The 26,012-nt window shown below is 44.4% G+C and overlaps 1 protein-coding gene across 1 annotated transcript in view; it reads right to left on the bottom strand.

Moving 5' to 3' along the window:
* Positions 1-26,012, bottom strand: part of SLC36A4 (solute carrier family 36 member 4) — a 261,549-nt gene that overhangs the window by 177,800 nt on the left and 57,737 nt on the right. The window lies entirely within an intron of this gene.

Below are 26,012 nucleotides of genomic sequence, written 5' to 3'. Positions count from 1 at the left end.
AAAAAAAGATATTAAGGCAACAAAGATCAGCCAACAGACTAAAGAAGAACATATTAACTCATGGAGGCAACTGGGCTAGGGACAGACATTATACATAAACCTGTTTAAGTGCTTAAAAACTGGTTTAAAGCTGTAAAAGAGCAGATGCTCAGTGCATATAAACCAGTTTGTAAATGGCTGAAATTGGTTTGAGATAAACCTGGTTGAATGCAGTATTAGACTTAACTGATTGGGTTCAAAACAGTTTATGCAATGTCTGTCCCAGACACCTTGCTGGTCTATCTTAAACCAGAGTCCCCAGGCATCCCAGAGGCTTTGCAGTTTTGGGAGGAGCTCTTTGCTCCAGACAGCTGTGCTGGCTCCTCCTCTCTGCTCCCTGGCTGGAGTTCCAGCAGTGACTGCAGGTACAGCAGTGTCTTTCTGGCTTCCTCCTGCCTCTTCCTCCCCCTCACCCCTCCCTACTCAAGTAGTAATTTCCCCCTTCCCTCTGCCTTACACAGACACCTCTCAGCATTAGGTAGCACACCACATGCTGGCTATAGTACACACTGTGGGAGACTAGACAAAGGCAGACAGGACAGTGTCTGCTTAGGGCTTTTTGGCACTAATCTACAGGTAGCTGGTAATGTCCCTCCACCCCTTCCTTTGAAAAAGCTGTTTAAGAAGAGCTTGAACTAATGAGAGATCTTTTTATTTTGTTTGATGTGCTGATAAATGCTAACAATTCCCTGTGCAACTCCCTGTGTGTAACTAAATGCTCTGTTACCAACAGCAAGTTGGGGGGACCCCTCCCTAATCCGGGCATCCTGCTTAGGCCTGGCCATGCTCCCCCTTAGCTCAGCACTAAAGAAGGGAAGGGAGGGCTGCTCTAGCACCACGCCCCGCCCCCCTCGCAGGCATGCGTCTGCATTTCTTCAGTCCAGAGGAGATGTCTGTATGATTACAAACTGGTTCAGCCTAGCCAGGTTACACTAACTTGCAAAGATTGAATCAATTCAGGCTCAAGCTTTCTGAATGTCTGTCCCTAGCCCCTATGGTTAGCTGTATATATCATGCAGTAAGCTATGCATTGCTTAAATATATTGTGTATTGATCTATTGTTATACTAATAAAACTATCCTTCCATCAGATCCACTGTCAATTTTAAAGGCCGCTCCCTTCAAACATTTCTTGCAAAAGGCAGGCCATGACTTCAGTTTCTATGCTGACCTTTAGTTCACACAACTTCCACATTCATACATTGCAGAAGGAAAACCATCTTGCCTTTCCCAGAACTCTGCAAAGACAGGAGGGCAAGAGGAGGGGTACTTTTCCTCTTCCTTGTTATTTCACAGAAGAGGACTGCCAGAGAGCTTAAGTGCATTGTTCAGCTGGAATGAGAATGAAATATTGTCATCATTCTGGACTCTTCTTCTACAAGCTTTCCATCCTAAGTAAAGAGCTATCCTATCACTTCAAAGCACAAGAATGAGTTGTAGGAGCTCAGCTCAGAGACTGTCTGCTAACACCAGAGGAAAAATTATTTATTTTTTCAGAGGAAAAAAAAAAAAGGAATTGTCACATGGCTCCAACTCTATTCCTTACTAGCCAGCAGGTGAAGAACCTGCCTACTCTTTTGCCGAAATGAGAGCAATCTTTAAATCAACATGGCAAGCTGCTATGAGTGATAAACAGAAATGTAGTCACCCTAAAGCAATTTCTAAGAAAACACAGAATATCTAGTAGTGAACAAAACAATACAAAGTAGATCAAACAAACAGGAATGTAATAATATTTTCAATATATTCTGTACTTTTTAATAAACTATGGATGTCAGCAATATCCCCAAGAAAGCAATGGGACTGATCAAAGATCACACAGTAAGTTTGAAGCAGTTAGCAAAGAAATTATAATGAGAAATGCAATTTGAGTCTTCCATTTAAATTGGAAACAAGTTAAATGGATTTATTCCCTTTACTATCAACTGCAATTTATTTTGAGTAAATTGCAACTGATGTACTATTCCATTCTCAATTACTCAGTCCATGATTTTTTCAAAATTATTTTCTAACCTTAAAGATGTATTTTAACCAATTGTTTTTCAAATCTCTACACAAATGAGATCATGGCAATTGACTGAATGAGGAATAGTACATTATGAAAAACAGCATTTCAGAGAAATATACTGTTACACTGCAGAAGCAGCATTCATATGTTCACTTTTATCTTCTATCGAAAATAGGAATTCAATAGGAAATATTGAATTACAGTCTACAGCTCACGTATGCTTCATGCTTTAACAATATGATCACAATCTAAAGGACCCAAGTTCCACTAACAGAAAAAAGTTAACGTAAAAAATAAGTGGACCAAATATCAGAACTGTTAATTTAAATAAACTGATAGCTAAAGAGCAAAACTATCTAATGTATTTGGTTACTCCCTAGCTCAATAACCTTATATCAAGTAACTTTTCATATATACTAATGAACAGGTGAAAGACTCTTACACTTAGACTGCTTACAGACACCAGGAAAAAGAAGCAGACAGTGCTTTACTTTAAACCGAGCCCAACACATGCCCAAAAGAGGTAGCGTGTTAGTTATGCCCAGCCTTCCCAGTGTCTTTGGGGATTGGATGCTTCAGTGGGGCTTTTTGGTACTTAACTAAAGCTGATTCAGTCAGCTATTAGATAAAAATGCCAAAAAAGCCCCACTGAAGCACCCCATCTCTACAGATGCTGCAGAGCTGGGTTGAAGTAATGTGCTGCTGCTTCCAGTAGAACATGTTTTTCCCCCCCCCACACACATCTGTCAGTGCTATTAGATACTCTGTTCAAGCATCATCTTAGGGATAGGGGAGTCCTGGTGGGACTCCACCCATGACTGGACCACAGGTATAGACAGCTATACCCTGTACAGGAGGGAATCGATTGGACAAAAGGGGCGGGGGTGTAGCTCTCTCTGTCAAGGAAAGCTACGCTTCCCTGCAAGCTGACACTGGCACCCATGGTGGACGACTGGAGACCCTCTGGATTAAAATCCATGGGGAACAGAGCACAGGGGATACTATGGTGGGAGTCTACTACAGACCTCCTGCCCAGGATCAAGACCTTGACCGGGAGTCTGCCAGGGAATTGGCTGAGGCCGCACGCTCCCAGTGTATGGTTGTCATGGGAAACTAACTACCCAGACATCTCGTGGGAGGAGCGCTCAGCCAAATCCAAGTGGTCACAAAGCTCTCTCTCATGCGTGGATGACCTCTATCTGATGCATGAGGTCTATGGGCCGATGAGAGGTAAAGCGCTGCTCAACCTGGAACTGGCAACCGGGGACGACCTAATCAGCGACCTAATGATCGAAGGGAAGCTGGGCAACAGTGACCATGAGGTGATCACCTTCATCATCCGCCATAAAGCTGGCAAGTCAGTCAGCAATACGGAAGTCCTCGACTTCAGGAATGCTGACTTTGACAAGCTAAGGCGGCTTGTCAGCAAGGCCCTAAAGGACCACAACCCAAAAGGGAGGGGAGTTCAGGACGAGTGGTTGCTCCTCAAGGAAGCGATCCTGGATGTACAAGCAGAGTCTATCCCATCTTGGAGGAAAGGCAGCAAAAGGGCACAGCAGCTCCCTTAGCTCTCCAAGGAGCTAGCGGACCTCCTGCCTCTTAAAAGGAAGGCCTACAAAGGATGGAGGACTGAAACCACCACCAAGGAGGAATACTCTGCTCTGGTCCGGAACTGCACAGAGCAAACCAGGAAAGCCAAAGCTGCGATGGAACTCCAGCTAGCTACAAATATCAAGGACAATAAAATGTCCTTTTTTAGATATGTGGGAGACAGAGGAAAAGCAAGGGCAACATTGGACCCCTGATAAACCAGATGGGACAACTGACAACTGGTGCCCAGGAAAAAGCAAAACTTGCTAAATGGGTACTTCGTGTCAGTTTTTCACCAGTCCCATGGGACACCCATGCCCACTGTGGGACAGGGAGGACTGGGTGAGAGAGATTCCTTACCCTCCATCAAAGCTGACCTCATGAAGGAACACCTTGACAGGCTGGATACCTTCAAGTCAGCCAGCCCTGACGGTTTATACCCCAGGGTACTCGAGGAGCTGGCTAGCATTATAGCTCAGCCCCTGGCACGGATCTTTGAGAACTCCTAGTGCTCTGGTGAAGTGCCTGAAGATTGGAAGAAGGCCAATGTGGTGCCTATCTTCAAGAAAAGGAGGAAAGTAGATCCAGCAAACTACAGGCCCATCAGCCTGACCTCTTTCCAGGGGAAGGTCTTGGAAAAAATTATCAAAAGCGGCCATCCTTAACAGACTAGCTGACAGCAATGTCCTGAGAGATACCCAGCATGGGTTTGGTCAAGCAAGACCTACCCACAACAATCTCATTTCCTTTTACGACCAGGTGACCAATCACCTGGACAAGGGAGAAGAGATTGATGTCATATATCTTGACTTCAAAAAAGCCTTTGATCTGGTATCCCACGATCACCTCTTGGCAAAACTGGCTAACTGTGGCCTTGACCTCACCACAAATCAGCTGGCTAGGGAATTGGTTCCACGGACCCAGAGGGTGGTGATTGAAAGAAGTCAATCGTCTTGGTGCCCTGTGACCAGTGGGGTCCCCTCAAGGCTCTGTCCTAGGGCCTATACTTTTTAACATCTTCATCAATGATGTAGACATTGGTGTCAGAAGCAAACTGTCCAAGTTTCCTTAGGAGTAAAAACCCGCAGCATGCTTAAAGGCGTGGCAGTGCTACGCTGGTTAACACTACAGATGAAAGGCACTTGGGGGTCAAGACTGACTACAAGATGAACATGAGCCTTCAATGTGATGCCGCAGCTAGTAAAGCGAACAAAACGCTGGCTTGGATCCATAGATGCTTGTCAAGCAAATCCCAGGATGTCATTCTCCCGTTGTACTCGGCCTTAGTGAGGCTGCAGCTGGAGTACTGCGTCCAGTTTTGGGCTCCACAATTCAAAAAGGATGTGGAGAAGCTTGAGAGAGTCCATAGGAGAGCCATGCACATGATCAGAGGTCAGGAAAACAGACCTTATGATGAGAGGCTGAAAGCCATGGGACTCTTCAGCTTGGAAAAAGCGCAGGCTCACCGGTGATCTGGTGGCCTATAAGTTTATCAGGGGTGTTCACCAGGATCTGGGGGAACACCTATTCACCAGAGCACCCCAAGGCATTACAAGATCGAATGGTCATAAACTGCTCCACGACCGATTCAGGTTGGACATAAAGAAGAACTTCTTTACTGTCCGAGCCTCCAAGGTTTGGAATAGACTGCTGCCAGAGGTGGTTCAAGCACCCACTTTAAACACCTTCAAGACATGCTTAGATGTTTATCTTGCCGGGATTCTATAATCCCTGCCGACTTCCTGACCCTGGGGCAGGGGGCTGGACTCAATGATCCTCCAGCATACCTTCCAGCCCAAATGTCTATGAAATCTTTTCTTTAACACTACAACCATTACTGAGACTTTAAGGAACATACTCCAAAGAAGAAATATAAGACAATGGGTACATCTACACAAGACATTTACTGTGGAGTTGCCTAATTAGCTCTGCAGTAAAGTCTCAGCATCTACATGTGCAACCCTATTAAGCCACAGTAAACTAATAAACACTGCCATGGGTTAGTACTTGTAAATATAAGTACTATCCTGTGGTGGCATTATTTAGTGCACTAGAACACAAATGTAGATGCTGACAAGGCTGGCTGGGGCAAAAGGGTGCTTCAGTGCAGAGGCTGCCTGCCATACTCCAGCCAGCCCCTCTGCAGCATGCTCACCTGAGTTGAAGCAGCCCCAGGCTGGCAGGCTCACCCCGTGGGCCCTCTGGCAGCCGGAGCTGCTCCAACCCAGCTCAATATGCTGTGGTCACAGAAGCATGTGTAAATGCTGCGCCCAGGAGTAATAAACTGTAGCACAAACTTCATAAAAGTTTATTCAATTACATTACTAGCATGTGTACACATGCCCAATGATACTGTCAGAAGACATTTTTATGCACTTAAGCAATTAAGTACATATTACCTTCAAGCAAATGAGTGACCCCCATTGATTTCACTGGGAGGACTGTTGAATGAGGACTTTACTGATTTTATTTAGTAACTGTCATAAGGCTGCCGATCTTTCAGCCATATTCATAAATTGCTGTTATTGAGTCCCAGCTTGAGCTGTCTGTGTATGTGCAGCAAATGCCTGTAAAACAAGAAAATCTACTCTTCCTCTCTCTCTGCTTCTTCTTATAATGTTGCCACTGCTCACCCTCGGTCACATTTAAACCCTAATTTACTTTCCAAGCCTTTCTGGATCTAAACACTATTTGAAGCCAAAGTGTGGATTCCCAGGCAGTCCAGATCTACCTATAAGAAGACTAAATGCTGCAGGACTGAAAATTAGCTTTTTTATCTCCACAGGGCAGTTACATGTTGCTGTAACATGAGCTGGATAACACAGCTGAAAGATATATCTCGCCCAAAGTAGCATAATTTTAAGACCCCTTGAGGTCATTTAGCACTATTTTTCACTCTTTAATGTGTGAACACTCCCATATTAAGAGCTGTGATATAGCATAACTGCAATTTTTTTAACAACAGCCTAACATTTTAGTTGAAAGCATTAGTAATAGGACTCTTACATCAAAATGAATGGCTGAATGGCTTTTTGAAGGAAATAAGGCCTACAATATTCATCTAACTTGCTTTATTATAATTTTAGCATTACAAGATGCCTGTGCCAAAAGATATCCTCTCAAGGGCAATGCTACACTAATTCAGTATCTCATGTTGGATATGTTCATGCTACTCTGTGCTTGTCCAACCAGCTATTTATGTTGATACATATAGGTATCAATAATTTAGGTCTTGTGGTTCCCAAAATTCAGTCCTGCAATCTACCTGTGCAACCACTATGTGACCCACCGACATGACAAACTGGGTTGGGCCATGACAAATTGGTTCTGGGTGTAAGTAAAAACTGCACCCTACGGGGGTTTGAGGTCACTGTGGTAGGACTGCTCATGGCAGAGCAGCCCCTAGAAAGTGCAACAAGGGCCAAACACCAGGGAAGAACAAGTCTGGGGTGCCCTAAAACTCCAGTCCCTGCTGCTTTGAGAGTTACCCTGGCAGGGAAAGGCTAGGGAAGCTGACCCTGAATTAAAAGAAATGGCAAGGACAGACTGTTGACCAAGGTGGACAGCTACATGTGGCTCTCTCTGTAAAGTCCTCTCTGATGGATCAGGTGGCCGAGCAGATATGCTCATCTCCTGGGCTATGAAGGCAGGTGGCAAGAGCTATGTGGACAGAGCAGGGCATCAGTTCAGGTGCAGCAAGACCTGATGGCCATCTACTGCATCCAGACTTGTCTCCAGATGTCTCAACATTGTCGTGCCACTGGATTCAGACAGGTCTGGATGAGAGAGTGAGGGTGACTCTGTGCAATTTTCCCTCACTTAAATCCAACTCATACGCAAGTCATATCATTTTATCTCCCCATAACACACTCAAGTCCTGTGGTGATGGGGGAGCAGCAAAGCAGCAGGTGTGGATACACTGGGAGCTGTAGTTGCAGTCCTACACAAAGGTGGCTCAGGGCATAGCCCTTCTGGGGAGAAGCCCCATGTATGTGCCAAGTGTGGGAAGAGTTTCACCTGCCTCTCAACCCTGGCTGCTCACCGCCAGATCCATTCTGGACAGCTCCCCCACCGCTTCACCAAAAGGGGGAAGAGCTTTGTGCACAGCACAAAGCAGCAGTGGAATGCAGCAGCCCCCTGGATGACTGAGCAGCCCTATTTAGGATCACACTGCTCCCCTCTGTAGCATGGGGAAAGGATTAGAAAAGGTACCCTAAACATTGTCTGCTTCACCTTAGCCCTGGTCAATATACTGCAGCTAATGGGATCCCACTATAGCAGTCAAAATTCACACAAAAACACAGAAAAGACAAAAGGTGACACTACTCACAGTTGGTGCTTAGAACATGCACACGCTAATGAACTGTACAACAGCAAGTAGACCAGAGACAAGAACAGCTCTAGTTGGTAGAGAACTGGCCAGATTCAACATTCAGAAAATTACCCCAAGTGAAACTCACCCAGCCGAAGAAGGGCAACACACTGAAAAAGGAGCCGGCTATACCTTCTGGAGTGGCCGTAATAAAAAAAGAGCGATGTAAGTCTGGTATTAGGTTTGCCATCCAAATACAGCCAGTCAGCAAGCTTACAAATCTTCCAAAAGGGAGTGAATGACAGACTTGTGCTAATGTGACTCCCACTGTCTGGGCAAAGATGAGCAACTATCATCAGCACCTATGCACCCACCAATCCAAATGTGATTAAGGACAAATTTTATGAAGACCTGAAGTCTCTTATCACAGAAGTGCCGAAGGCAGACAAGCTCATCAGCCTCAGTAACTTTAATGCCAGAGTTGGTGCAGATCACCCAGCATAGCAAGATGTCATCAGAAACGCCCTTAGGAAATGCAACAACAATGGGCTCCTCCTGAGGAGGAAATGCGCTAAAACAATCTCCTTATCACCAACACAGTCTTCTACCTTGGATATACCCGAGCTCCAAGCACTGGCATCTCACTGATTATGTCACCATGAGGAGAAGAGACAGATAGGATATCAGAATGGCAAAGACCATGAGAAGTGTAGAATGCTGGACTGACCACAGGCTCATTGTCTCCAAGCTGAATATCCATATACATCCTAGTAGATGACCACAAGGAAAAAAAGCACCAACAAAGCACAGTGTCTCCAAACTGAAATAAGAGAATGTGAAACAGGGATTTCTTGAAGAACTGCACATCCAGCTAGTAACAATTGGTGTAAACTCCAATAACATCAAGGAAAATCGGGCATCCTTCAGGGACTCTGCGTAACTGGCTTCATCCAATACCCTCAGTCCCACCACACATAAACATCAAGATGTGTGTGATGAAAATGATACTGACATAGGGAGACTACTGAATGAAAAATATTGGCTCCATTAGGCCTGCTTAGAAGACAGCTCTTCAACATCTAAGGAGGCAGCCTTTAACAACAGAAGGCTATACCAGATGGATATACCAGATACTATACCAACAGAGGTCTACAAAGCTGGAGGCTCACATGTGGTTCTTAAACTGACTGAGCTCTCCCAATCAATGTGGATTCGAGGAACTATACTTCAGGCATATAAAGATGCATCCATCATCCACTTGTACAAGCAATGGATAATCATGTGATAACCAGTGGGGCATCTCCTTGCTGCCAATAGCTGGTAAAATCCTCACCAAAATTCTACTGATTTGCCTTGTGCAACACATTGAACAAGGGCTCCTGCCTGCCAGTCAGTGTGACTTTAGGAAAGGATGTGGGACCACAGACCTCATGTTTGCAGCTCAACTTCAGGATAAGTGCCAGGAACAGAACTCCAACCTGGACATGATTTTCATTGGCCTGACAAAAGCACTTGATACAGTACCAGGAGGGCCTTTGGAAGAAAAAAAAATTCAGTTGCTCAGAGAAATTCATCACAATAGTTTGGCAATTCCATGATGGCACGCTAGCTTGCGCTGTGGATGGCAGAGAGTCATGTGAACTCTAGTCACCAATGGAGTCAAGCAGGGCTGTGTGTTGGCCCTGACCCTCTTCGCAATGATGTTCTCTGCCATGCTCACAGATGCTTTCCATGGAAGTGACACCAGGATTGACATCAGATACTGGACTGATGCCAAGATCTTCAATTTGAGGAGACTACAGATGAAGACTAAGTTACAGGAAGTGAATGGTCAAGCCCTCCAGGCAGTGGACAAGTTCACCTATCTCAGCACTACACTATCATGTGCAGTTCACATCGATGATGAAACCAATGCCAGAATTGCCAAAGCAAGTGTGGCCTTCAACAGACTATATGCAAGTGTGTGGGAGTGCAAAGGCATCAATCAACAAACAAAACCAAAGGTCTACAAAGCCAGTGTTGCCAATCCTGATGTATGGATGTGAAATGTGGACATTGTACACATGCCACACAATGAAGCTGATCTACTTTCACATGGGCTGTCTGAGGAAACTGATGAGGATAAGATGCCAGACAAAATCCTAGACACTGAGGTTCTTACATAGGCAGGCATTCCAAGCACCCACACTGTTGATGAAATCACAGGTGAGATGACCAGGCCATGTCACCAGGATGTCAGATGAGTAACTGCCAAATATACTATACAGCAAGCTAAAGAAGGGAAAGCACTCTGAGCGAGGTCAGAAGAAATGTTTCAAGGACTCCCTCAAGTCATCCTTGAAATGTTTCAACATTGACCCAAAGCCTTGGGAAGATTTCACTCATGATCATTCCACCTGGCGAAGCCTCATCCATATTGGAGCTACAGTCTATAAGCAGAGGAGAACTGCTGAGGCAGAGCAGAAGCACAAACAGTATAAATCCTGCAACAGCAGCAGGTCCACTGTTGATCAAGTAACCCAAAGAGGTACCTCTTGCTCAATAGACCGTTCAAAGCACAAATTGGCCTGATCAGCCACTCACATGCTCACAGAAACTAACCCAACCACTAATGTCATGGTCATCTTTGAATTCGAAGGACAAACAGCAATACATTTATATTGATACATGAAGGCTTCAATAATCTAGTCTTGTGATTCCCTAAATTTTCAGTCTTGCAGTTTATCTGTGCAACCACTGTGTGACCCAGTGACATGACAAATTGGGTTCTCAGATGGAATAGGAAAGGCAGGATATTGCAGGGGGGGAGGGGGGGGAAAACGCTTATAATTTTTAAACAGTACTGATGCCTGTTCTGGATCTTTGCCTGGCTTCATTTTTACTGTCTTTCCCTTCATATTCCTCTGTAAGACACAAACCAGGCAAGGTCAGATTTTAATTTACCAAATATTAGTTACTTTCTAGGCTCTCTACTTTCCGCTGCAAGTCTTTTGTTTCTATATTCTGGCCAAAAAAAAAAAAAAAAAAAAAATCTGTTTCCCTACAGCTTTGCATGGCCTCTGTTAGGATAGAGACTTTTTCCTATGCTATTTTTTTTTTTTCTGGATTAAGTATAATATTTTTTTTTCTGAATATCTATTCCTTTTAAATTACAAAACTTAAGGACATGACCACTTCTTTGTAATTCACATGAGGAACCAAAATCCTGACCCACAAACTGCCCATAATTCCCTCTCTTGGAACCATACATACTCTAACCTTTGACATAACTTAAGTGGTCAGGTATAATCAGTTATGCCAAGTATCTGTCCTTATATTTCAAACTGTGCAGTAGGTAGAATCACTACCAAAAAAGTAAGTCAGTTCCCTGTTTACAATATCTTGATACAATCAAATTTCTGAAAGTCAGATTGCAGGGAAAAGTCCAATTCCAGGCACCTGACTAGAATACTACAGTACAATCACGCATCTTAGAGCCAAACTGCAAGAAACTGTCTGATTACAACTTAAAATCTCCACTGCATAGTCACATGATCAGGCCCAACTATACAAACAGAAGCAAAACCCAAAGTACAGATGATCACAGAGCAAAGATTTAGCTCCTGTAGCCGGCAAGAATTAATCCTGCAACAGATTCTTCAAAAGCAATGGAAGGGTAGGGTGTGTGTTAATGATTAATAAATTCTTGTTTCATATTTCTTTTTCAGATCATTGCCCTGAAGTTTCCTGATGAGAATGTAGCAATATGCCATTCCTTCTCATTTTAAATGACACCTTCCATTAAAAGCCAGACTGACAGCTGCTTTGGTTTGGTTTCATATACAAACTGCTCACCAACTGCCCAAACTATGAATAAAATACAGCTGAACAAACAAGAATATGTATTATATTTCTCAGCATACTTCCCTCTCAGAAGACATACTTCTACAACTGTGGACTCATATGCCAGAAAAATCCCTTTTCATTCATGTTTAGGTGAATGGTTATCAACTTGACTACTTAATTACAGAGGCAGATCCTCAGCCTGGATAAGGCATTGTAACCACATCTAGGTCATGGATTCGAGTCTATTTTGATGCCGATTAATTCCCCTTTGTCATTAACACAAATACTGTTCACAAGAAAACCAATGCCACCACAACTGCTTACTTGCCTCTTTCTTTCTATTGACCCTTTTTAGAAGAAAAACAGAAAGAAAACAAGTCACTGAATAGTGGATATACAGACCCACAGCTGATCTGGACAACTATTCTTGAAAAAGCATTTCCAGAGTTGGCAGCTTTCCACTGGATATGTTTTGATACAAAAAAAATAATGGTCATACCAGACCCCGCCATTTCAGTTACATGTGTTTTGCCTATACCTTGCCTTTTCATCCTAAATTCTTGAGCAATGTTCTTGCATCCCAAGGACACTAAAGCATTTCTCAGATGCAAGAGTGGTTCTCAGTCTATTTAGACTTGAAGCACCCCTGAATAGACTCTAGGCACTCCTTAGAAAACGCAGCTCTTAGTTTTCACTCTTTTTTTGCCTAAAAAAATAATAGAGCAGGGTTTTTAACTTGAAACAGTCTTCCAGGAGTTTATGGCCATTACTCCTGGTTTTCCCCAAAGGTGCCCTGGTGAACATTTGTTCACCGAGCCCTTGTTGTATTCCCCTGATGTAGCAGTAAGCTGCTACCAAGTCCCCTCTTAGCCTTCTCTGTTTCAGGCCGAAGAGTCCCAGGTCCCTCAGCCCTTCCTCACATGGCTTGCTATGCAAGTCTCTGCCCATACGGGTGGCTCTTCTCTGGATTCTCTCAAGCTTTATCATGACCTTGTTAAAGTGTAGTGCCCAGAACTGGATGCAGTACTCCAGCTGCAGCTTCACCAATGCTGAGTAGAGTGGAAGAATCACTTCCTTGGTTTTGCTGGCGAGGCATCGATTGATGCATGCCAGAGTATTATCTGCCCTGCTGGCTACAGCATCACTCTGCTGGCCCATATTCATACTATGGTCGATTATTACCCCCTGGTCCTTTTCATTCGTAGTGCTGGTCAGTTTGGTGCATCCAAGCGTGTAGGTGTGTAAGGGATTGTTCATCCCCAGGTGGAGTATTTTACATTTCTTGATGCTGAACTTCATCTGGTTCTGATCCACCCAACTTGCTAGCCTGTCTAGACTACCAATGCAGGTGGACCTATCTTCAAGTGTGACCACACTCCCCCATAACTTGGTGTCATCTGCAAGCTTGGCCAGCAAGTTCCTCACCCCCACATCCAAATCATTGATAAAGATGTTGAAAAGCACTGAACCAAGCACCGACCCTTGAGGGACACCACTGGCCACTTCTCACTAGGACAACACAGATCCATTCATGAGAACTCTCTGGGTTCTACCCCACAGTCAGCTTCCTACCCACCTAACTGTCTCACAGTTAAGCCCACAATCCTCCAATTTTCTTGTGAGAACATCATAGGATACCAGATCAAAGGCTTTTTGGAATCGAGGTATATAATGTCAACCTCCTCTCTCCTATCCAGGTGGTGAGTTACCTGATCATAAAAGGAGATGAGGTTGGTAAGGCAAGACCTGCCTGTGATGAAGCCATGCTGGCTGCTGTTCAGAATCCTACCATCTGCAAGCCTATTGCACATAGACTCCTTAATGACTTTTTCCAGGATTTTCCCTGGGATAGAAGTTAGGCTAATTGGCCTATAGTTACCTGGGTCCTCCCTCCTCCCAGTCTTGAAGATAGGCACAACACTGGCCCTCTTCCAGTCCTCAGGGACCTCTCCAGAATGCCATGAGTTTTGGAAGACCTTTGCCAGGGGTTCCGCAGTGACTTTGGCCAGCTTCTTCAGCACTCTTGGATTAAGTTATTCCGGTCCTGCTGATTTACATGTGTCCGATTTTTTTTTTTTTTTTTATTGATCACATACCAGTTCTATGGCAATAGTAGGAGGCAGTCATTCCTACCTTGTTCATTCTGTACCCTATCTGGCATGATTTGCCCCTTGGTTGAAAAAAAGAAATCGAAGCAAAGCAGTCATTCAGGAGTTCAGTAGAAAGCTCTCTCAGAATTAAAAGAAAGACGTATATCCTCCCTTTTTTGATCAGAACAAATGTATGTTGCAGGTATGATCCATTTAACTGTCCAATAATTGATGGCCTTTATTAAATCACCACATAAATGGCATTTTACTAATCTCACTTAAAAGGCCATCTGCATCTGGATATCTATCTGTGCCATGTTTTCTAATTATAGCTTATATTTCCTCTTGTGCTATTGATATCTCCACAGATTTGTAATAAGGGCAGGTAATTTAACAGATTGTTCTGGATCCCATCATATGTTATCTGACTTCATTTATATACAGCTGTGAATAAAAATACTTTTAGGTCTTACTGATGGCTTTCAACATACACTAAAGAGTAACACTTTGATTCCATATTGCTAACATTTTTTAACCTTTTTCCATTAAGCTCATAAGAATCGTATGCGCTTTGTCAGCCTTTCCATTAAAACAAAAAAACAAAAACAAGTGTAAAATAGTAGGATGGCTTTTTTGACAAATCAACTAGTTACAGTCAGCTTTCTTATTCTTTTTTTTAATATTGTTTTCCATTAACAAATGGAACAGTTTTCTTTTCAAGACCTTCCAACTCTTTTTAAATGGTCTCCTTCTACTCTCAACAATCGTGCAACTGGACATGTGCTTTTAAACCATTTATCAGATACAAGTGGTGTTACTGAGCTGTGTACCAGGGCCTCCTTTGACTCCCATTACAAGGTAGGGGAAGGGCTCTTTGAGACTCACCAGCAGCAAAGAACAAAATTACTCCAGCCAAACAGCATTCTTGCAAAAGAGAGCCAAGCCAAGGAAGATGACACTTTGGATAGGTTTTGGGAAAGGCTGGAACAAAGTGGTATCTGACTGGGAATTGGCTTTTGCGTTTCTCACAGAAAAATAGAGAAAACCACAGATTTCCCATTTTTATCAAGGAAAACACAGATTTTCCCTTTTAGAAGAGAAACCCATGGATTTCCTCCTTTTGCAGAGAGCTCTGCAGGCTGGCTGAGTTCCAGTTTACAAGAGCCATTTGCAAAAGGGGTGGGGAAACCCTAAACCCTGCCCAGAGGGAAAGGGAGAGGGGCAAGGGCGGGGCCCGATACTTGCTGCTTCAGGCTCACTCTTCTTGCTGGAGGTAAGTGGGACTTGGGGGCAAAGCTGGCTAGGGTTGAGGGAGCGGGGAAGTTTGCAGCCAGCTGGGCACTCTGGCCAGGAGGGGGTTTGCAGCCTCCCCATTCCAGGCCAGCACTCTGGCAGGCTGCAAACCTCCCTGTGTGCCTCAGCCCCCAGCCAGCTTGAGCACTCCCCAGCCAGGCACTCCGTCTGGGATGTGGGGTGTGCAGCTGGCCAGAAGCGGCAGGGGATTGCAGCTGGCCGAGCACTCCAGCCAGGAGCGGGCAGGCTACAAACCCTAACCCGGCCAGACTGCCCAGCCAACTACAAACCTCCCCACTCCCTCAGCTCCCAGACAGCTTGGGCACTCCCTGGCCAGGCACTCCGGCCAGGAGAGGGTTTGCAGCCCACCCTCTCCTGGCTGGGGTGCTCGGCCGGCTGCAAACCCCTGCTGCCTCCAGCCAGCTGCAAACCCCACTCCCAGCCAGAGTGCCCGGCCAGGGAGTGCCCAAGCTGTCTGTGAGCTGAGAGAATCAAAGTTACCTAGGCCATGTCCAAAAAATTGGAGAAACAGATTATGTGGCACAGTCATGTGCAAATTATCTGCTTACCAAAACACATGTACCTGATAGAATAGAATGAGTGACAGATCTACACATACTGGCACCACCTTACCAGTTCTCCTAGTACCCTATGCCAGGGGTTTTCAACCTTTTTAAATAAGTGTACCCCTGGCAGCCAGACATGGAGCGGGGTGGAAATGGTACACAGCTGAACACAGACTGGCATCACAGGGTGGTGGATGGTGGCGGCAGCTGCTGCCGCATGCAAACTGCCCCCTCCCCCGCATTCCACCAGCTGGGTTGTCCTCACCCCACCATGGCCCTGCTCCTGGCTTGCCCACACATACCCCCTACAGCAGCGACTCCCAACCTTTTTTTGCTGCAACCCTAAATCCAGGTCACGACCCCCACCCCCAGCTCACTCATGCCCAGCGGTGCCAGCACAGCCCAGGCCAGGCTGAGATAGCAGGGGGCAGTGGTGGTGAGAGCCATGTGGACCATGCGCCAGGATACCCCTGCAGGCAGGAGAGGCAGAGCGAAGGGCAGACCCCTTGCAACCCTGATTTGGGTCATGCCCTGAGGTTGGGAGCCACTATCCTAGGGCTTTCCCCAAGTACCCCCGGGGGTACATGCAGCATGGGTTACTGTTCCCACATCCCCCTTTGTCAAATCCTGGATGCACTCCTGGACCCCATTGTGTCCATTTCCCTATTATTACTAAAAGCAACCACATGCCAATAAATGAGCCAAAATCCAAAAACATACCCCTGAGAATGTGTACTTCCTACCATATTTTCTCGCATACAATGTACATTTCCCCCAGAATCAGACCCTCAAATTTGGGATGCATGTATTAAGTGGGAAAGCTATTTTTTTACCTGGGATAGAAGGATCCTGCTGCACAGTGCAGCTACATTACTATAAGAGCAGCTGAGGAAGTCAATTGACTTAATGACCCCGTTATTCTTCACAGGTGTTAACGACTGGCTCTTCTTTTTAATAGTCTGATGTACCACTAAACAAGCTAACCTTTCTTACAGTAATTTTGCTGTCTGCTAGCTGCTCCTATTACCTTTCTTTTCCTGTTTAGGTTGTCAGCAGAAGATATGGCTGCATAGAGCAGGGAGACAGCCTAAATTTTGGAATTTTTTTTTTATTTATTTTTTTTTAAATAATGGCTTTCTAAAACAAAATGCATAGTATGATCTGGGACATGCTGTATGTGAAGGAAAAAAAAAAAAAAAAAAAAAAGATATTTTGATCCAGAAGTCTTTTCATCCTTTCTGTTGCCTTTACAGAGCTGGAAGATACTAATGCAACAGAGGAACCCTGACCTGGCAATGGCCCAAATACAATTAAATGATATCATGCTAACTGGTAAGAATCTACCCCTGACAAATCTAAATTGGTCTTAAAGATAAAACATGCTAAAAATGTTGGTATTTTTAAATGGATGTTAAAATGGCGAAAGAATTTTTGTCAATGAGTAGTTTTTATCTGAAAGGCATACCTCTAACAAGCTCATGTGCATCATTTTCAAAATCCAAAAATGACATTTTAAAATGATAATCCACTTAGTTTTTCCATTTTAACTCCTGGAATTCGCTAACTGCTCCTTAATATGTTTCCAGATCCTGTGCCTTTTTGTATATGAAGTACCACTCTACCTTTTACTACAGAATCATGACATTCAAGTATAAAAGCAAGTATAGGCATCATGAGGAAATAGGCTAAAAAAAAAAAAATCAGGTTCCTTTACATTCATATCCGTAAGTTGATGGTTGGAAGCAATATAACATTCTTTTTTGCTAAACTAATCAGCCTATGAGACTCAATGGGAAAAATGCTGAATTGCACTGATTTACATGCAATGCAACAGAAAATCATTTTATTTTGTATAAACAATATAAAATCAATTCTCCCTCTTTTTCCAACAATGTCCAGTAATGTATCATTTTTTTCAGATGAAAAATACAACAGGAGCTTCTCAGTCACATCTGGTGAATATTTTCTTAATCACAATGGCTGCTTCCAGACATGGAAAAAAACAACAAAAACAACCCAACAACTGCTTTACCAAAGAGGCAGCACGTTATACAGACCCTGTGGAGCTGGGTCAAACTATGTCAGACTCTTCAGCGGGGCTTTTTGGCACTTTTATCTAATAGCTGATTCAATCAGGTGTTAGATAGAAGCGCCAAAAAAAGCCCTGCTGAAGTGCCTGATCTATACAGATGTTGGGCAACCTGGGTCCAACTAATGCTCTGCCTCTTCTGGGCATGTGCTGGGCTCAGCATGGGGGTGTGCCAAGTTTAAAGTAAAGCACCATGTTTGTTTGTTTTATGTCTGTAAGCAGCCAGTGTGCATGCACAACATTAAGGGATGTACATATTTTGGGCCTCATGAAGCTATATCAACATAAGAATGCAGCAGGGCCCAGCTACAGCGCTGAACCAGCAGAGATGGACAAGAATTCTGTTCTTGCCTCAGATCCCATTTGTACTACAAGCTGAAGCCAACCAATAACAAAGTCTCATGAGTTTTGTACTATTGAACAAAATTTGGTTTCAGTTTGCTTAACAGTGGCACAGATAGCACATGAGTTTTCCTGCAAACTTGGTGCTGGCTTAAGAAATGCCACTGAGCCTGGCATGCATCAACAAGGTCCAGAACATGCCTACTTCCACAAAAAGTGATTAACAGATATTGCTGAGTGTATGTTTCAACAGCAGTGGAACTAATCTAAATTCAAGCAATGAACTGAAATTTTAAATGCAAATATCCACAGCATAGTTACATTTGTAATCATTTAAATGTGTGTGCATTTATTGAAATGCGATTATGCATTACAAAATGTGATCATGAGGTCAACTTTTGAGATTACGCTATTTACCAGTTTTCTTTAACACATCAAAAAAGAAAGACCTTCCCTTCTTTTTTGTCAAAGAAATATAAACTGGCTTTAAAGACAAATTTACCTTTTTGCTCTGTGCAAACCTATTACTAAACACAGATGTATCACTTCAGACTAAAATCATTTAGTCTTAGCCCTAAGATCTGGCTAAGGTCTGGAACCAACTTCCAAGGAAAACAGTGCTGGCTCCTACCCTGGAGGTCTTTAAGAAGCAGCTTGATGCCTACCTGGCTGGGGTCATTTGAGCCCAGTTTTCTTCCTGCCCAGGCAGGGGGTTGAACCTGAAGATCTGCAAGGTCCCTTCCAACCCTACTTCTATGATTCATTTTATTCCAGATAGGAACTAAATATATTTTCTGGTTCAAAACAGAGATACAGAGGGAAGGTTAGAAATCACTGGATTCCTACTGGCTTTATTGTTTGACATAAACCAGGGAGGGGCAGGACAAAATCTGGCTGCCAAGCACTTGCATTTGGCCTGTGGCACCCACCAACGAATTGTACCCCGCCCAGTCCTTCCACCCACAAGGGTGGGAGCAAGGTGCCCACATATACACATGCCCCCAATATACCTTATTGCACCTCACTCCCACCCTCGTGGGCGAAAGGCACTGGCCCAGGCAGCACGCTGCTTTCGGATGGGGCTGCTGCTGCCACCAGAGATCTACTCAGCTTCCCCAGAATCCCACTTGCTCCAGGCAGCAGATAGGGAAGTATCGGGGTGGGGTGGGGTTGGGGGCAGGAGTTGCAGCTGGGTGGGAGCGCAAAGCATGGGGCTGGGGCTGGTGGCAGCGCAGATCCCGCACCCAGGGGGTGGCAGTAGCACAGAACCCAGGTGAGCAGCAGGTGGGTGTAAACGGAGGGTGGTGGGGTGTGGGGACCCCTCCTCCCCCCAGCACTCTCCCCATGGGATGCAGCAGAGGCAGCAGGCAGAAGTGCTTGAGGCACTTGCACCAGGCGCTGGTGCCCAGTGACACGCACTTCTAGCCAGTGCTGCACGCCTACCAGTCTGCCTCTATCACTGGTGCTCCCTGCTGCACAAGTGCAGCCCCCACACTTGCCCAGTGCAGGAGAGAAGCCCCATGCACTGAAGCTGGCTGCCTTCCCCGCCCTCTGTTGTGCTCCTTGCCGTTATATGCAATGATGGCTGGAGCTGTGCACCACTGGGTACCAGCACTGGGCAAAAGTACCCTGAGAGTGCCTGCCTGCTGCTGCACCATGGTGGGGAGTCTGTGGGGGGGTCCCCACACCCTCCCTACCCTTCCTCACACCCCACAAACACCACACGCCCACACCCTGCCCCAGCTCTCAACATATAAACAGCCCTCCAACATACCCTATGCCCCCCCCACAACCCCCTCCACACACCCACCCCACCACATTCCACCATACACACAATATATATATGACTAAGAAGTAATGTTTTAACTATGCAATCACCTCTATATAGACTACGCAAACACAAATCATGAAAAAAAAAATATTTTTTGTAATAAAATTAAAATATGTTCTAGTAGGTTTTTGACTTTTAGCGTATGATTTGGGGTTTTTTCTGGTTCTAAGATGGCACTCCCCCCTCCCAAAAGGAGTATTTCCAGGGGGCAAGGGGAGGGACTTCTGGTGGCAAAGGTGAAGGGTTAGGGGGTGGAACTTCCAGACCCAAGATGGCAACCAGGGGGCGGGGCAACTGTCAAGGGGTGGGGCTGCCCATGAAGCCCTTGAAAGCTCACCAAACCTCAGTAAGCAGCCCTCCACCTGACATAACTGCCCACCCCTGACATAGGCTGTATTTATACCTTTCCAAACTTTCACGAGATAATCTTCATTTTGAAGGTTTACAAATCCTAGTTTGCAGTATTAAGGGCCCCCAAATGATTTTGATAACTGTATGGTCTCCCTTTGATCACTAAGGCTGCCAACAGATTGGGGGGGGGGGGGGGGGGGGGGGGAAATGGTGCTTTACTTTCAGCTCATATCCATAAAAGGAACCATGTCAGTTTGACCCGGCTCGCCCAGCATCTGTATAGATCACATGCCTCAGTGGGGCTTTTCAGTGCTTTTATCTAATAGCTAATCAGCTATTAGATGAAAGCTATTAGATAAATTGGCTATTGGATTAGATCAGATATTAGATTAGAATGAATTAATTAACTAATTAAATTAGAATCAGCTATTAGATAACAGTGCCAAAAAGCCCCACTGAAGCCCACAATCTACACAGTTGCTGGAGAGCCAAGTCAAACTGGCTCAGTTCCCCTTCTGGTAAAATGGAAGATGTGGTTTAAAAAAAAAAAAGTTTTTCTTCACCACATTTGTCAGCATCCTTATGTGGTATATCCTGATAGATCTGTACTCTTTCCCATGTTAAAGTTGTTATCTCGTTATTTTCTAAATCCTAGATTTGTATGCATAGGAAGGATTTAAGAACTGATTTTTGCATACTCGTGCTGTCACTGTGCATGGATTATTAACAAAGTGTTGTGAAAACATTCCCAATTTGAAGCACATCTGAACTCAGCAAGTAACCTATGCCAGTCAGCAGTGACCCCATTTCTCCATTTGACTCAAATAGGAAACAAGCAACAAGCAGTAAGATAGTATAGCTACATTCCTCCATTAACAAACACCAGTTAGCTTATATCATAAACTGCATGAATCAACAACATAATAGGCTGATTACATGAACATTTTCTGCACACGATTTAGCTCAAGATCCAGCCAAGTTATTCAGCTTCCACTGAATGACAAAATTACTCAAATCAGCACAAAAATTACTTTCAACAGATTTTGTGGGAATGACATTATCAGCCTATGCATCAAACCCGTACTAAGACTAGAACTGGGCCAGCCAAGTACTTCAAAAACAAAGCCAGTAAAACTCAGAGCCAATCCCAAAAGCATCTATTCAGAACCCCTGCAAGTACACAGCCTATTTCATTCCATCAGTAGCATAACTAGTGCTACTGGCAGCAGCCCTGGAAGATGACTTAGGGAGATTGTGGGGAATAGCAGCTGCCACCAGACCACATGATTGTGCCAAGAGGTGGTGAGAGCTGCAAGTTTCCACTCCCCCATGGGCATGCCCACACATGCAGGCACGTGTGCTTGTAGCAGCTCAAATAGGAGCAGCACAAATCTATGCTGGAGATTTTTGCCTCAGCACATGTGCCTGAACATGCACTTTGGTGTGGGACAAGTTGTGCCACTTGGGGCAAAATGACCCTGCCCAGCTCCTCCCAGATCTGCAGGCAGGGGGAGCTGAAGACTGGGGCCAGTACCTATGAGGAGCGGGGATCAGGTGGACAATGTTTTATTGATACATTTACAATTTTCAAGCAATTTGGAAGCCTACCAGTGCCTCTATCATCACAATAAAATACATTTTAAATATCTATATGTTTTGATGTTTGCTTTTGGGTTTCTTATCACAGAAAAATTAGAACTCTCCCTGACCCCTTCACTAACCAGGATGTGGGGACAGCTGCCCCTCCAGCTACAGTTCCTGCCAGCAGGTCTCACTCTCTGGCAGCTGGGCATGCTCACTGTGCGATTGGGGCGGGGGGGGGGTAGATGCGCAGTGCATAGGTAGATGTGGGTGGCCATGGGGTGTGTAGATAGGTGTGGGGGGATGTGGCATTTGCAAGAGAGAGGTGGGGGGGATGTGGGATGTGTTGGTGGATGTGGGGTGTGATCAGGGTTGCCACACACCCACCTCCCCACCCATCCACTGTGGCACAAAGCCCCCAGCACTGGAAGCAGCAGCCAGCCAGGCCATCAGGGCCATGGCCTGCTTGCAGGCACAGTCCTGTGGCCACACATCACCACCTTACCTTCATGGATAACAGGCCTGGCCCATCCTGCCAATGCGCACCTTTGGACAGGAGCTGTGGGGTGTGGCAGGAGCCATCCCAGTCCTGTCCAAAAGCACACCAGTGGGGTGGGCTAGGTCGGGCCCATTTTCCATGCATGGACCACAGGTGAAGCAGTCCTGCAGTGGGCATAGCCACGCTGGCTGCTACTGCCAGTGTCAGGTGTGGTGTGCTGCTGGAGGTGGGTCGGGGGTGGGGGGGGTGGTGCCCCCCCAACCTTCCCACAAACCCCACACTCACCCAAACACCCTACAACCCTTGCCACTCCCCACTCACCCATCCCCCCCAACACCTCCTGCCATTCCCCACATCCCACACACACCCACAACCTGCCGCCCCTCCCCGCCCCAGAAATCACACAGCTCCCTACCACCAGTCCCTACTTACCCGGAACAGTGCCTGGGGCCAGGTCATTCCGAAGCCTTGCCCCGCTTCTGTTTGCCTCACATGCTGAAGCAGCATACTAGGCAGCAGGAGCACCATAGAGATGCTCTGGCTTGATGCCACAGTGTCTCTGGAGGACCCAACCTTGGCTTACCTCAGGGCACACTACAGAATTGTGCCCTGCGCTGCTTTTTTCCCCCCTGGGTTTTTTTGTTTGTTTGTTTTGGGGTTTTTGGATACCTGGAAATATGCAGTGTGGGGAACATGTTTTCATTCTTAGCGTGGCTCTTGTGACATCTCCAGAGACGATCTGAGCAGGGTGTGGGCCCAGGGCAAATCAGCCTGTGTGGGGCCCCGCCCCAAGCTGGCAGGAAGCTGGCAGCAGATTCAGCGGCAGAGAAGAAGGGTGCCGAGCAGCCAGACATGAAGCCAGCTGCATCATGGAGTCACCACAGCTGTTCAGCCCAGTTCCAAGGGGCCCCCCAAAGCACAGGGCCCAGGGCAGTCACCCCAATTCATCCCCCCCTCCCCCCAGGAACAGCCCTGGGCATCTCAAACTGGTTTGAGATGCCACAACAGGAATGTTTGCACTCCTCTGGCAGTGCCCTCCGTAAGTCCCATTGTCATGTTATGCCTCCCATTTCAATCCCTTTACCAATAAATGGTTTCTCCGCACTAACCATAATCTCCTCATGTGAAAAGCAACAAACTATACTGACACTATTCATCACAGGGGAAAGTGGCTTATGTAAACCAAAATTCAAATGAAAGCCTTATCAGGAACCCAGAGAACTGAAATCTTGATTCCAAGTAGATTTGCCTGAGATCATCTCAAAACTGTCATGCAAATTGGCCAATTACATTTAATACCACAACAAGCTTGCACTATAAAATTAATACTTCATATAGAATTTTCAAAATTGCTGAAACAACCTGACACTCAAAGAAGGAGGTGTTGGGGATAGGAAAGTTTTGAGACATTATACTGGTCTCTGGAGCATTTTTGTTTGCAATTCATTAATCAGTATCCTATCCCTGCAGCGCTCAGTCAATACCCACGGAAACTCTAAAGGGCAGAAATCTCCAAATGGTTTACACTTGCAAGAACTCACCAGAGGTTCTCTCTCTGATTTTGGTGGGGGTACATGAAATTAAAATCTCAGTAGGAATTTCCTGAACTGGAGGGTCACTTGAAACTTTTAAGTTAAATAAGAGTGAGCCAATTCAAGCATCATTACTACATTAAACATGACTACAGCTATGTATAGAGTAAGATACGCAACATGGACATACGCGACAAATTCAAAGAAAAAAAAAAATCAGTACACAAAGCTATTTTAGAAAACTCAACAAATTCAGAGAATTCAAAGCTACTTCAACTTTTCCAAAACATTGGTTTGAATGTTTGGCTCAAAAATGGATTACGTGTGTGTGTGTGTGTGTGTGTGTGTGTGTGTGTGTGTGTGTATCTATCTATTTATCTCTCTCTCTCAACAGGTGCTCACAGGTAATGTTTCATCATGAGGTTCAAAACCTCTATTAATAAGAATAAAATTTCAGAAAATTATATTTGGGCAGCCACTCTCATAATTTTAACTACTAGAGTGTGCTTTCTGCACTGCAGTAAAGATGATCTTATTCCTCATACTTTTCTAAGTCATAATGTGGTTAATGTACATCCCTGGAGAAAATGAAATCCATTTAGGTAGAACTGCTCTGGTAGAAAAACCCAGTGGGAATACTTTTCCTCTCATTTCAGGTTTTATTCAAAAATACCTAAGCTGGCTGAGAACTCAGAACTCGCATGGGGTTTCTATTGAAGACATTTGATAATTCTGACAGCTCTCAGATGAGAACACTGTTAACTAGCAAACCATATATCTGCGAGGGGAGGGGGATTTTTTTTTTTTTTTTTTTTTTTTTTTTTTTTAAAGGATGGCATAATCATTCCCTTGGAAGCTAGTTTACTGCATAAGTAGCATCAGAAATTCAACAATGTGCCCCTTGAAGATGAAATAAAGGCTTCAAAGCCTCAGTTTATAATTTAGTCTTCAGAGAGTTCAGTTGAAATAAGCATTGCCCAGCAAGAGCTACCAGAATTAAGTCTCTTATAAGACTTTTTATGAAAATATATGATACACTGATAGCCTGCTGTTAGAGAGAGGGTAAACTAATGACCCACACTAATTGAGTGGCTAAGTGTGGGTCCTTGTAAAGTAGTGGGTACTAGTAAACTAAGGATCCACACTAATAATTTTTTATACTACCAGACTAATTTAAGTACATATACGTAATACAGGAAGAGCAGTAATGACACCTGTACTTAATACTGGCTGTACCACTTTCCATCCTAAGCCTCCAGTTTCCAGCTGACGAAAATTCTGCCAGTCTTTAATCATTCAGATTAAAATGTTCTGTGTTTGGTCTGCAACCTATATTTTTTATTTTACTGCTCAGCCCATAAAATAAAGAATTTATTTTTTATTCTGAGTTCTGTTGTGCAAGCACAAACCATTTGGATATTTCTGCCCTTAAAAGTAGCTTATCACCATAGTCTCTTAATATCTGTGACACATTCATTAACATACGAAAGAACAGCTTTAAAAGCTCCATTTTACAGGTAAGGAACAGATAGATTAAATTCAACTTTTGCAAAATCAGCCATAAATTTTAATTTGCAATTTTAACAGTTTTAGATACTGTCACACACTGTACACAGGATCATACAATACACAAAAACATAATAAATATACACACATTTTGTAGACCAATTAATACTATCAATTAACAAAGTAAGAAGTGTATGATGTATTCTAGCTGTTAAAAAAAAGTAAATAAAGAAATGTGATCTAAGTAGTAAAATGAGACAGACTTACATATTAAACAGAAAAAATCAATTACAGTATTGTTACTACCTCAAAGTAATATTATTTGATGCCTTTTTAGTCATAGTTTAAAAATAAGCACTTAAAGAAATAATATCTATAGGCTCTTGAACACTTAGGCAAATGCTTCCCTATTAGAGATGACTGATCAGTAATTAAGGACCCAATCAAGCACATGCTTAAATTGAAGCTTGTGACCAGCTTCAAAGTCCATTTTGGTGTTCAAGCACAACTTCTCAAAATGCTTAAAGTTAAGCATGCACGTAAGATGGAGCCTAAGTAA

This window comes from Alligator mississippiensis, chromosome 1 (assembly GCF_030867095.1).
Source record: "Alligator mississippiensis isolate rAllMis1 chromosome 1, rAllMis1, whole genome shotgun sequence".
NCBI lineage: Eukaryota > Metazoa > Chordata > Crocodylia > Alligatoridae > Alligator > Alligator mississippiensis.
This window is presented reverse-complemented; position numbering and strand designations above follow the sequence as displayed.